The sequence below is a fragment of the Tursiops truncatus genome, chromosome X, assembly GCF_011762595.2.
Source record: "Tursiops truncatus isolate mTurTru1 chromosome X, mTurTru1.mat.Y, whole genome shotgun sequence".
In the NCBI taxonomy this organism is placed as follows: Eukaryota; Metazoa; Chordata; class Mammalia; order Artiodactyla; family Delphinidae; genus Tursiops; species Tursiops truncatus.
The window spans coordinates 78,670,446-78,682,701 of NC_047055.1; the positions used below are offsets into that span (position 1 = coordinate 78,670,446).

General features: G+C 39.7%; 1 long non-coding RNA gene across 1 annotated transcript in view; it reads right to left on the reverse strand.

Moving 5' to 3' along the window:
- Positions 1-951: 951 nt before the first annotated feature.
- Positions 952-12,256, reverse strand: part of LOC141277644 (uncharacterized) — a 45,569-nt gene continuing 34,264 nt past the window's right edge. Inside the window, exon 3 of the long non-coding RNA XR_012329375.1 lies at positions 952-1,259. This is a non-coding gene — a long non-coding RNA (uncharacterized lncRNA). The remainder of the gene's footprint in view (positions 1,260-12,256) is intronic.

Here is a 12,256-nt window from a genome sequence, read left to right on the forward strand (position 1 = left end):
TATTAAAATTTCAGTAAGTAATTTTTTTCCAAGTTTTTAGCTTCCAACATACTCATTATAGCACTAATTATTTTACCTGGCAATATCTATACACTAATCAATTCCCAGTGAGAATTATAAGACAGTCATGTCCAGTAGCAAGAAGGAACAAAAAAACTAGAATCCCTAAAACAGATGGTTAGTGATATGCTTTCAAATCTAGAATGTATGGAAAATGAAAATGTGACTCCTTGGTGATTCCCAGAAGAAATAACATTAACATAATACACTGTGTGGCTTATCAAATAAGTACTGTAGAAACCTAACTGGGACCATTTGGAATCTGACAGATGAAAGTCTTGTGGAAGTGGTTAGATCGAGTTTGGCTCTATGCACAGCTATTACACACAGAAAAAAGGGCCTGAAGAACATATACCAAAATGCTAGTATTGATTATCTCTGGGGAGTAGGGTACCCAAGTTCTCTATCTTTTCTGTTTGTTTATCTGTATTTCCTGAAGTTCCTAAAATAAACATGTTAACTACTATAATAAAAAAACTCCAAACAATAAAATTTATTAAGGACGTCACCAAAATGGTGACATAGGAGACCCTGGCCTCCATCACCCAACAAAGATCAACAATTAGACAGCTATCCATTAACAAAAACAGCTGTGGGAGAGCTCTGTAGTCCAATTAAGAAACTTTGGCAACACAGTAGAAAAACAAAACCTGAGAATAACTGCCCAAGAAGAGAAAAAAGATAGTTTCATTTTGCCTGCATCATCACATCCCCCAAGTAAGCATTGTTCAGTACCAAGAGGGGGTTTCTCAGGTAGAGGGTTCCCCTCACCAGAAAAGGAAGAGTGGGATGGGCGACCAGTTTCCAGCCTTTTGGGCACCACATGAAGGTCCCACTTCAGTTTCATTCCACCCAGACCATCAAAACTGAGACATACAGAGATGGCTAGGAATAAGGAAAAAACAGGGGCTACCAATACAGTCATTCAGTGGCAGCAATCGCAGTTCACAGTGACCTGCCCTGCAGACAAACAGCAGATTCTGCCACTGAAGAAACTAAAGGCCAACCCAGCCGCTGAAGACCCTCTAAAGATTTCACCATCTTTTCTCCATAGGTACTCACATTTGCTGATGCTAGTCACTGGAGTCCCTCTCCACACACACCCCACCAGAGCCTGGAAACTATAAAACTCCTTGAAGAGAACATAGGCAGAACACTCTCTGACATAAATCACAGGAATATTTTTTTGGATCTGTGTCCTAAGGCAAAAGAAATAAAGCAAAAATAAACAAACAGAACTTTATTAAACTTAAAAACTTTTGCACAACAAAGGAAACCATTGACAAAATGAAAAGACAAACTATGGAATGGAAGAAGATATTTGCAAATGATATGACCAACAAGGGGTTAATATCAAAAAATATATAAACAGCTCATACAATTCAATATCAAAAAACAAGCAACCGAATTTAAAAAATGGGCAGAAGACCTGAACAGATAGTTTTCCAAAGAAGATATACAGATGGCAAACAGGTGCATGAAAAGATGCACAACATCACTAATTGTTAGAGAAATGCAAATCAAAACTACAGTGAGATATCACCTCATACCCGTCAGAATGGCTATCATCAAAAAGTCTACAAACAATAAATGCTGGAGAGGGTGTGGAGAAAAGGAAACCCTTATATACTGTTGGTGGGAATGTAAATTGGTACAGCCTCTATGGAAAACAGTATGGAGGTTCCTCAAAAAACTAACAGAATATCAGAGATACCTGCACCCCAATGTTCACTGCAGCATTATTCATGACAGACAAGATATGGAAGCAACCTAAGTGTCTATTGACAGATGAATGGATAAAAAAGTTGTGGGATACACACACAGACACAGACACAGACACACACACACACACACACACACATACATACATCCGATGGAATATTCAGCCTCAAGAAAGAGAAATTCTGCCATTTGCAACAACATGGATTAACTTTGAGGGCATTATGCTAAGTGAAATAAGTCAGACAGAGAAAGACAAATACTGTATGCTATCACTTATATGTGGAATCTAAAAAAGCTGAACTCATAGAAACAGAGAGCATAGTGGTGGTTTCCAAGGGCTGGGGAGTGGAGAAGGAGAGATGTTCAAAGGGTACATAATTCCAGTTATAAGATCAATAAATTATGGGTATCTAATATACAGCATTGTGATTATAATTAATAATATTGTATTATATACTTTAAAGTTGCTAAGAGTAGATCTTAAATATTCTCACCACAAGAAAGAAATGGTAATTATGTGGCTGGTGGTAATCATTTTGCAATATGTAAGTGTATAAAATCAACACATTGTACACCTTAAACTTATACAATGTTATATGTCAATTATATCTCAATAAAGCTGGAGAAAACAATTAACAGAGAGACAGTTCATTTTTTTTTGCATTTCTTTTATTTATTTTAAAAAATTTACTTATTTATTTATTTATTTTTTGCTGCGTTGGGTCTTAGTTGCTGTGCACAGGCTTTCTTTTTAGTTGCAGCGAGCTGGGGCTACTCTTCGTTGCGGTACGCAGGCCTCTCATTAAGGTGGCTTCTCTTGTTGCGGAGTACGGGCTCTAGGTGTGCGGGCTTCAGTAGTTGTGGCACATGGGCTCAGTAGTTGTGGCTCGCGGGCTCTAGAGTGCAGGCTCAGTAGTTGTGGCGCACGGGCTTAGCTGCTCTGTGGCATGTGGGACCTTCCCGGACCAGGGCTCGAACCCTTTTCCCCTGCATTGGCAGGTGGATTCTTAACCACTGCGCCACGAGGGAAGCCCAGAGACAGTTCATTTAATAGTAATTGAACTGAGTTGCATTTTCTAGTAGCTTTTTCAACTAAGGGAGTAAACAAAATCTTCTAGGACAAAGTAACACGGTAGATCAGACCCAGAGAGAGACTGATTGTACTCTATGATAAGTATTCTCTAGAATATAAAAGGAAGTTATGGACAGGAGTCCAAGCTTTTGTTCTCTTGTGTCTCTCTCTCTCTTGCCTCTTCTCTGGTTTTGTTCCACACTCTGAGCATCCTAAGCCAACTTATATGTGGTGGTCACCAGAAGATTCTGTAAGGAAGACTGTCTCTCTAGACTCTGTCTCTATCAATTTTCCCCTTTCACCTCTATTTTTTTTTTTTTTTTTTTTTTGCGGTACGCGGGCCTCTCACTGCCGTGGCCTCTCCCGTTGCGGAACACAGGCTCCGGACGCGCAGGCTCAGCGGCCATGGCTACGGGCCCAGCTTCTCCGCGGACTGGGGCACGAACCCGTGTCCCCTGCATCAGCAGGCGGACTCTCAACCACTGCACCACCAGGGAAGCCCCACCTCTATTTTTAACATTTTCTTTTTTTTTTTTATGGAACATTTTCTTGTCTACCCACAGACATACTTAACTTTCTCCACTCGAAACAAACTACAAACACTTATATCCACCCTATTTCATCACAAACTCCTATCCTTTCTCCCTCCTTCCATTCATAGCCAGATTTCTGGAAGGATTAGTCTATATCCACTGTCAGTACTTTCTCCTTTTCCATTCATTCAATTCACTACAGTCTGGCTTCTGCCAAGATTCCATAAAACTATAAAGGAAAGCTTCCTGGTTGCTGAATTCACTGGCTTGTAGTCACATTGCCTAAAGCTATTTATTGTTTTTATTTCTCAAAAGTTCTTCTTCTTGGTTTCTGGGACACTACCGTCTCCTCATTCTTCTTTCTTGCCTTTGTCAGACGCTCCTCTTCTGTCCAATCCTTACTCATTGGGGTTAAGAAGTTCATCTGCTTACACAGCTTCAACTATCAACTATACAGTGATAGATCCCCAACTTTTGTGTGCGTGTGTGTGTGGTACGTGGGCCTCTCACTGCCGTGGCCTCCCACTGCGGAGCACAGGCTCTGGACGCACAGGCTCAGTGGCCATAGCTCATGGGCCCAGCCGCTCTGCGGACTGGGGCACGAACCCGTGTCCCCTGCATCGGCAGGCGGACTCTCAACCACTGCGCCACCAGGGAAGCCCCTAGATCCCCAACTTTTTAATCCTAGCCCCAAATTCCTGCTTAAGCTTTCCAAGTTACTTATAAACATCTCTACCTATAGACTACAAGGGTACCTTAAGCGCCACTGGTCTGAAATCAGACTTGTGTTCTCTACTGCCCCAATCCTCCACAATATATTGGATTCCTTAATTATATTCTCATTCTCAGTCACAAACCAGGTTCCCAAACTAGAAACCTTTGCTTTTGCCCCAACTACCTCTTCTTCCTAACCCTGCATATTCAATCAAGCAGCACGCAATTCTATTGATTCTACCTCAGAAATATAATTCTGCCAAACCTGGCCTGCACTGCCACAATCTGGGTTCAGGCTCTTATAATAGTAGTTTGAACTACTTACTACAACACCTGCTAACTAGTCCTGTCACCATTCCCTCCCCACTCCAGACCAGTTCAGCTTCCACACTGCTTTCAAAATGATCTTTACAAAACAAAAACAAAACCACACTTTTGACTTCCAAATTCCTACAGGATAAAATCCAAACTCCTTGGTCTAGCATATTAGGATCCAGTCTACCTTATGAGCCTCACTTCCTACCCCACCACCAACTCCAGCTATGAAGCTTCTCACCATTCCACAAACACACCAGGCCCTTTTATGTCCTCATGTCTTAACACATTGTATTCCCTCTTAGAACGTCCTTCTCTTTCTTCCTCACCTGACAATGTCCTAGGTGTCTAAGAAGGGAAATTTGCTTTTTTCCCTACAGCATCTTCCACATGTCTGACATGTAGACAATCTGCAATAAATACCTATAGCATGAATGAATGACAGATTTCATGCTTCAACCTAACACTTCACCTTCAGCCATACAGAATTTCAAATCCCTGCATACATGCTATTACCTCCATGCATTTGTACACACTATAACCTTCTAACTCTCAGGGAAAAAATGTGTACATGTCTTCTCAGGAAACACAAACTAGCTATCATTTATTGAGCAGTTTTACTAAGAAATTTATGTTCATTAGCTTATTTTAATCCTCAATCAATACCGTCATATGGGACTTCCCTGGTGGTCCAGTGGTAAGACTCTGTGCTCCCAATGCAGGGGTTCAATCCCTGGTCGGGGAACTAGATCCCACATGCATGCCGCAACTAAGAGTCTGCGTGCTGCAACTAAGAAGTCCGCGTGCCACAACTAAGAAGTCTGTGTGCCGCAATCTGAGTTTGCATGCCGCAACTAAGAGTTGGCATGCCGCAACTAAGAAGCCCTCATGCTGCAATGAAGATCCCACATGCTGTAACTAAGAAGTCTGCATGCCACAACTAAGAGTTCACATGCTGCAATTAAGAGTTGGCATTCTGCAACTAAGAAGCCCCCATGCTGCAACAAAGATCCCATGTGCTGCAACTGACCTGGCACAGCCTAAATAAATAAATATTTTTAAAAATACTGTGGTATTATTATCATTTTATAGATAAAACCCCCTGAGATTTAGAGGAGTTAAATAACTTTTCCATCTTGTAAATTGTGGGATTTAAATACAGCCCTTCAAAGGCTGAACCTTTAACCATTGTGCTTCAGACAATGTGTATTACACACAAATGATTGCTCTGCCCTCTATGTTCCTATAGCATTCTGTTCACCGCTCTGTAATGGCAGTTACTACACTGGAATGTAATATTTCTGTTTATACAATATCATCCCCATTAGACTGTAAATCCATAGTGATAGCAACAAAGTCCCACTAATCTTTGTATCCCCAGTGAGTTTAGCACATTGTAAGCGCTCAATAAATGTTTACTGTGTAAATGAATTCCAAAACCTCTCTTTGGCAGTAGCCTTTTTGTTGCTGCCTTGCTTTTCTTCTTCTTGCCGTATCCTTTCAACACTCAACTACAAGAATTGAATGCGAACAACTTGGTAGTGTTTAATAAAGATCACTTTTCATATACTAAGTGAATTTGTCTGAAGTGATCAACAGAGGAATAGATCAGGAGTGCTTCTTTATTTTTGGACTTTATTCTGTAACATTATTGATCATGTTAATACTGTATTTTAAAAAACATTTTCTTGTATTTGATGCAAAAACACATAATAGTGATGATGTGTTTTATTTTAGGAATCAAGGTTTTCAGTCTAAAAGGAAAGGAAATACAATCAAAGAATCAAGAATTTAGGCACTGTTGAGGATTACTGTTGAGCTTGTTAATCATGTTAGTATTAACTCTTTTACTGGTATTATGAAGAATATAGAAACTGTTAAGGAGAGCAGTTAGGAGACATTTTCTGACTCAAGGGGAATATTAGTAGAATGAACCTTTTAAGTTCTGACCTTGAGTCAGAAGAAGCCATGCGAAATATCCAAAATTCAACTGGATCAAATTTTAAGGATGCTTAAGAGCTATATAGTCCTATGATTGTGAAAAATGCCCAATTCCATCAGGTGCTATACGTTAAAATTAAATGCAAAAGACATTACTATAGAACATCAAGTTTAAGAGTCTCTGGAGACATTTACATATATTTACTTTTTTAAGCAACATGTATACATTTATATATCTTAAAATTTCAAAACTCAATAAATTGATCAACTTGGGTAGGAACTGCAGACTTTAGGGAGAAAAAAAAACTAACATAAAAATTGAACCCAGGGGGGCTTCCCTGGTGGCGCAGTGGTTGAGAGTCTGCCTGCCAATGCAGGGCACACGGGTTCGTGCCCCGGTCTGGGAAGATCCCACATGCCGTGGAGCGGCTGGGCCCATGAGCCATGGCTGCTGAGACTGCACATCCAGAGCCTGTGCTCCACAATGGGAGAGGCCACAACAGTGAGAGGCCCGCGTACTGCAAAAAAAAAAAAAAAAAAAAAATTGAACCCAGGGAAGCCAGCTAGGTGATCACTCCCTATTTATGTACCTAGATATACAGTATTTATGTATTAACTTTTTCTTTTTTTGTCTGGAGTATTTTAAAGCAAATCCCAGACATCGTATCATTTCATTCAATTATCTCCCCACCTTAAAGTTATGGAATCATGAACATAATCATATATCAAGTTTAGTGTTGCCCATTAGGGCCTCAAACAAGGTTTCTCAGCCTCCCACCCCAAGTGTCTGCTAGCAAATAGCTTCACTTAACTAGTATTTTAACTGCCTTCTTAGATGGGTAAACGTCTTTTAACTTGGGAAGCTTTAGAATAAAGTATAGAAATATTTAAGAGACCCATTATATGAATATTTTTGTGTTAAAAAAGATGGCTTTGCATATTTGATGTTTTATATGTTTGTCACCAGAGGGTGGATTTGTTTTGGTAGAATGGCAGCTTTGTAACCAACTTGAAATGCTTTTTTTTAAAATAAATTTATTTATTTTATTAAAAAAAATTTTTTTTGGCTGCATTGGGTCTTTGTTGATGCACTTGGGCTTTATCTAGTTGTTGCAAGCCAGGGCTACTCTTCGTTGTGGTGCGTGGGCTTTTCATTGTGGTGGCTTCTCTTGTTGCAGAGCATGGGCTCTAGGCACGCAGGCTTCAGTAGTTGTGGCTTGCGGGCTCTAGAGCACAGGCTCAGTAGTTATGGCACATGGGCTTAGTTGCTCCACGGCATGTGGGATCTTCCCGGACCAGGGCTCGAACCTGTGTCCCCTGCATTGGCAGGCAGATTCTTAACCACTGTGCCACCAGGGAAGCCCAACTTGAAATGTTTGAGCAGTTTACATTTTTTTTAAGGTGAAATCTTACTAAATTATTCTTTTTTTTATCTAGATTTATTGAAGCATGATTGACAAAGAAAATTGTATATAGTTAAAGCTTACAATGTGATGATTTGATATATGTATACTCTGTGAAATGATTACCACGATCAGGTTAATTAACACATCTATCACTTCATATAATTATCTTTTTTGTGTGTGGTGAGAATATTTAAGATCTACTCTCTTAGTAAATTTCAAGTATACAACACAGTATTATTAACTATGGTCACCATACTATATGTTGGAGCCCCAGAATTTATTCATCTTATAACTGAAGGCTTGTACGCTTTGACCAATATCTCTCCATCTTCCCCACCTCCAACCCCTGGTAACTACCATTCTACTCTCTGTTTCTATGAGTTCAACCTTTTTTTCCCCCACATATAAGTGAGCTCATACAGTATTTGTCTTTCTCTGTCTGGATTATTTTACTTAGTATAATGTTCCATATGGTGTCAGGATTTCCTTCTTTCTCATGGCTGAATAATATTTCACTGTGTATATATACCACATCTCCTTTATCCATTCATCTGTTGATGGACACTTAGGTTATTTCCATAGTTTGGCTGCTGTGAATAATGCTGCAATGAACATGAGAGTACAGATATCTCTTTGAAATTCTGATTTCATTTCCTTTGGACATATACTCAGGAGTGGGTTTGCTGGATCATATCATAGTTCTATTTTTAATTTTCTGAGGAATCGCCGTACTATTTTCCATAGTGGCTGCACCAATTTACATCCCCACCAACAGTGTACAAGTGTTCCTCTTTCTTCAAATCGTCGCCAACACTTGTTATCTCTCATCTTTTTGGTAAAAGTCAGCAGTACTTCTTGAATTAACTTCCTCTTTCAACAGCCTAATCTACTGATGCCTTTTCTTCAAGCTATTAATGTTCTCAAGCCTTTGCCTATCTTAATAAATATAGTGCTCCTCCTACCACACTTTTTTGTCTAACTGCTGCCTCCTTTCCCTATTGCCCTTTCCTTCTGCCAAACATCTTCAAAGATTGGTCTGCATTACCACACCTCCCATTCACTTTTTTAAAATTTGGAAATACTCTAAGCAAACAAAAAAAGGGTAGAAAATAATATAATGAACATCCATGTACCCACAACTCAGTTGGTTAAATACTAACATTTTGCCAAATTTCCTTCCTATTTTTTAAAGAAATAAAACATTACTGCTATAGTTTATGTATCATGTGTACCTATCATTCCCTATTCCTCTTTGTACCTCCCCAGAGGTAACCACTATTCAGCCTTTGGTATTTCTTATTTCCATACATGTTTTGATATTTATACTACATATGTATATATTCCTAAAAAATATGTAGTCATGGAAGATATCGCATCAATGGCCCCCAGTGAACCATGCCTCCCTGAATCCACACCCTTGGGGAGTCTCCTCCTGCATTGACTCTGGATTTGGCCACGTAATTTGTTTTGGCCAATGGGATATCTACAAATGTGATGCAAGCAGAAGCTTGAAAAGCACTTGTACATCAGAGCTTGCTATCATATGAACGGATCCAAACCTTCTGGAGATGTCACATGGAAGAAAATCTAGGCAGCCTGGCTGACAGCCTGCCAACTGCCAGACATGTGAGTAAGGTCGTCTTAAATCATCCAGCCCCTACAAAGTGGTCAGCTGACTGCCACAGCATGAGTGAGCCTAGGCAAGACCAGTAGAAGAAATGCCCAGTTAAGTCTAGTCCAAATTGTCCACAGAATTTTGAGCAAACAAAATAAATGTTGGTTTAAGTGACTAAGTTTTGGGGTGGTTTAGCTTTATATTAGTGGTATCATATTATACATGGCATATCACAAGCACATATAACAATTTGCTTTTAAAGCTGGCAGACTTTAACCAACTGATCAACGTTAGTGTCACCAGTAATGGCACAAATAGGTATCACATGACTCCTGATATCATGCACTGAGAAGGACACAAATTACTTCTGTGGTATTCCCATCCACATGCATGATTGAATCTAATCATGTGGAAACGTCAGACAAATCCAAAATGAGGGGCACTCTACAAAATAACTACTCTATACTCTTTTTTTTTTCTGGCTGCGCCGCATGGCTTGCGGGATCTTAGGTCACCAACCAGGGATCGTACCCATGTCCCCTGCAGTGGAAATGCAGAGTCCTAACCTCTGGACCACCAGGTAATTCCCTCTGTACTCTTAAAAAAAATACCGATGTCACGAATGACAAAATCTAAGAACTCTTCCAGATTAAAAGAAACTCAATTTGGTGGTTCCTCAAAAAGTTAAATATAGAATTACCGTATGACCCAGCAATTCTACTGCCAGGTATATACCCCAAAGAACTGAAAACAGGTGCTCAAACAAAACCAGGTGCACATATGCTCACAGCAGCACTATTCACAATTGCTGAAAGGTGGAAACAATCCAAATGTCCATCAACAGATGAATGGATAAACAAAATGTAGTACATCCAAGCAATGGATTATTATTCAGCCACAAAAAGGAACAAAGTACTGATACATGCTACAACATGGATGAACCTTGTAAACATTATGCTGAGTGAAAGAAGCCAGACACAAAAGGTCACATATTGTATGATTCCATTTGTATGAGAGGTCCAGAATAGGTAAATCCACAGAGACAGAAAGCAGACTTGTAGCTGCCAGGGGCTAGGTATTAGCAGGGGGAAGAGAGGCAAATGGGGAAATACTGCTTAATGTATATGGGGTTTTATTGGGGGGTAATGAAAATGTTTTGGAACTTGATAGAGGTGGTGGTTGCAGAGCACTGTGGATGTACTAAATGCCACTAGATTGTTCACTTTAAAACAGTGTTATGTGAATTTCACCTCAATTTTAAAAAAAAGAAACTAAAAGAGACATGACAATTCAATGCAACGTGTTATCCTGGATTGGATCTTGGACATTTTTTTTTCTTTTGCAATAAAGGACATTAGTGGGACAATTGGTAATTTGAATAAGGTATGTAGATTAGATAGTAGTATCGCATTGATGTTAATTTCCTTATTTTGATAATTGTCTTGTAGTTATATAAGAGAATGTCCTTGTTTTCAGGAAAAACACTCTGAAATATTTAGGGGTTGAGGAGCACTATGTCTACAATTTGTGTGATTCAGAAACAAATGAAGAGAGTGAGAGAAAAGAGAGGAGGAAGAGGAGGAGGAGAAGGGAGAGAGGGGAAATGATAAAACAAATGTGGTAAAATATTTACAATAGGGAATCTGGGTGAAAAATAAGATAATTATATTTACTACTTTTACAACTTTTCTGTAAGTCTGAAATATTTCAAAATAAAAAGTTTTCACTATGTCAAAGAGATATCTGCACCCCAATGTTCAAATAGCACTTGACTATCTTACACCACTCACAAAAATTAACTCGAGGGAATTCCCTGGAAGTCCAGTGGTTAGGGCTCCACACTTTCACTGCAGGGGGCAGTGGAAGTCTGATCCCTGGTCAGGGAACTAGGATCCTGTAAGCCACGCAGCACAGCCAAGATAAACAAATAAATAAATCAACAAAACTCTTTAAAAAAGTTTACTCGAATTAGATTAAAGACCTGAAACCATGAAACTCCTAGAAGAAAACATAGGAAAAAAGCTACTTGACATGGGTCTTGGTAGTGAATTTTTGGAAATTACACCTAAAGCACAAACAGCAAAAATAAAAAATAAATAACTGGGACTACATCAAACTAAAAAGTTTCTGTACAGCAAAATAAACCATCACCAAAGTGAAAAGACAGCCTACGAATGAGAAAATATTTGCAACCATATATCTGATAAAGGGTTAATATCCAAAATATATGACGAACTCACACAACTCAACAGCAAAGAACCAAGTAATCCAATTAAAAAATGGGCAAAGGACCCAAATAGATATTTTTCCAAAGAAGATCTGCAACTAGCAGGTACGTGAAAAGATGCTCAATATCACCAGTCATTAAGGAAATGCAAATTAAATCCACAGTGAGGTATCATCTCAGGCCTGTTAGAATAGCCATCATCAAAAAAGATAGAGGGGACTTCCCTGTTGATCCAGGGGTAAAGAATCCGCCTTACAATGCAGGGGACACGGGTTCGATCCCTGGTCAGGGAACTAGGATCCCACATGCTGCGGGACAACTAAGCCTGCGTGCCACCACTACTGAGCTCGTGCACCTCAACTAGAGCCCGTGCGCCTCAAACTACAGAGCCCACGCGCTCTGGAACCTGCGCACCACAACTACAGAGCCCATGTGCTCTGGAGCCTGCGTGCCACAACTACAGAGCCCATGTGCCCTGGAGCCTGCGCGCCACAACTAGAGAAGAGAAAAGCTGCATGGCACAACTAGAGAGAAGCCCACGCACCACAATGAAGAGCCCGCATGCCACAACTAAGACCCGATGCAGCCAAAAATAAATAAAATAAATAAATCTTTAAAATAAAGATAAGAGATAAGAAGTGTTGGTGAATC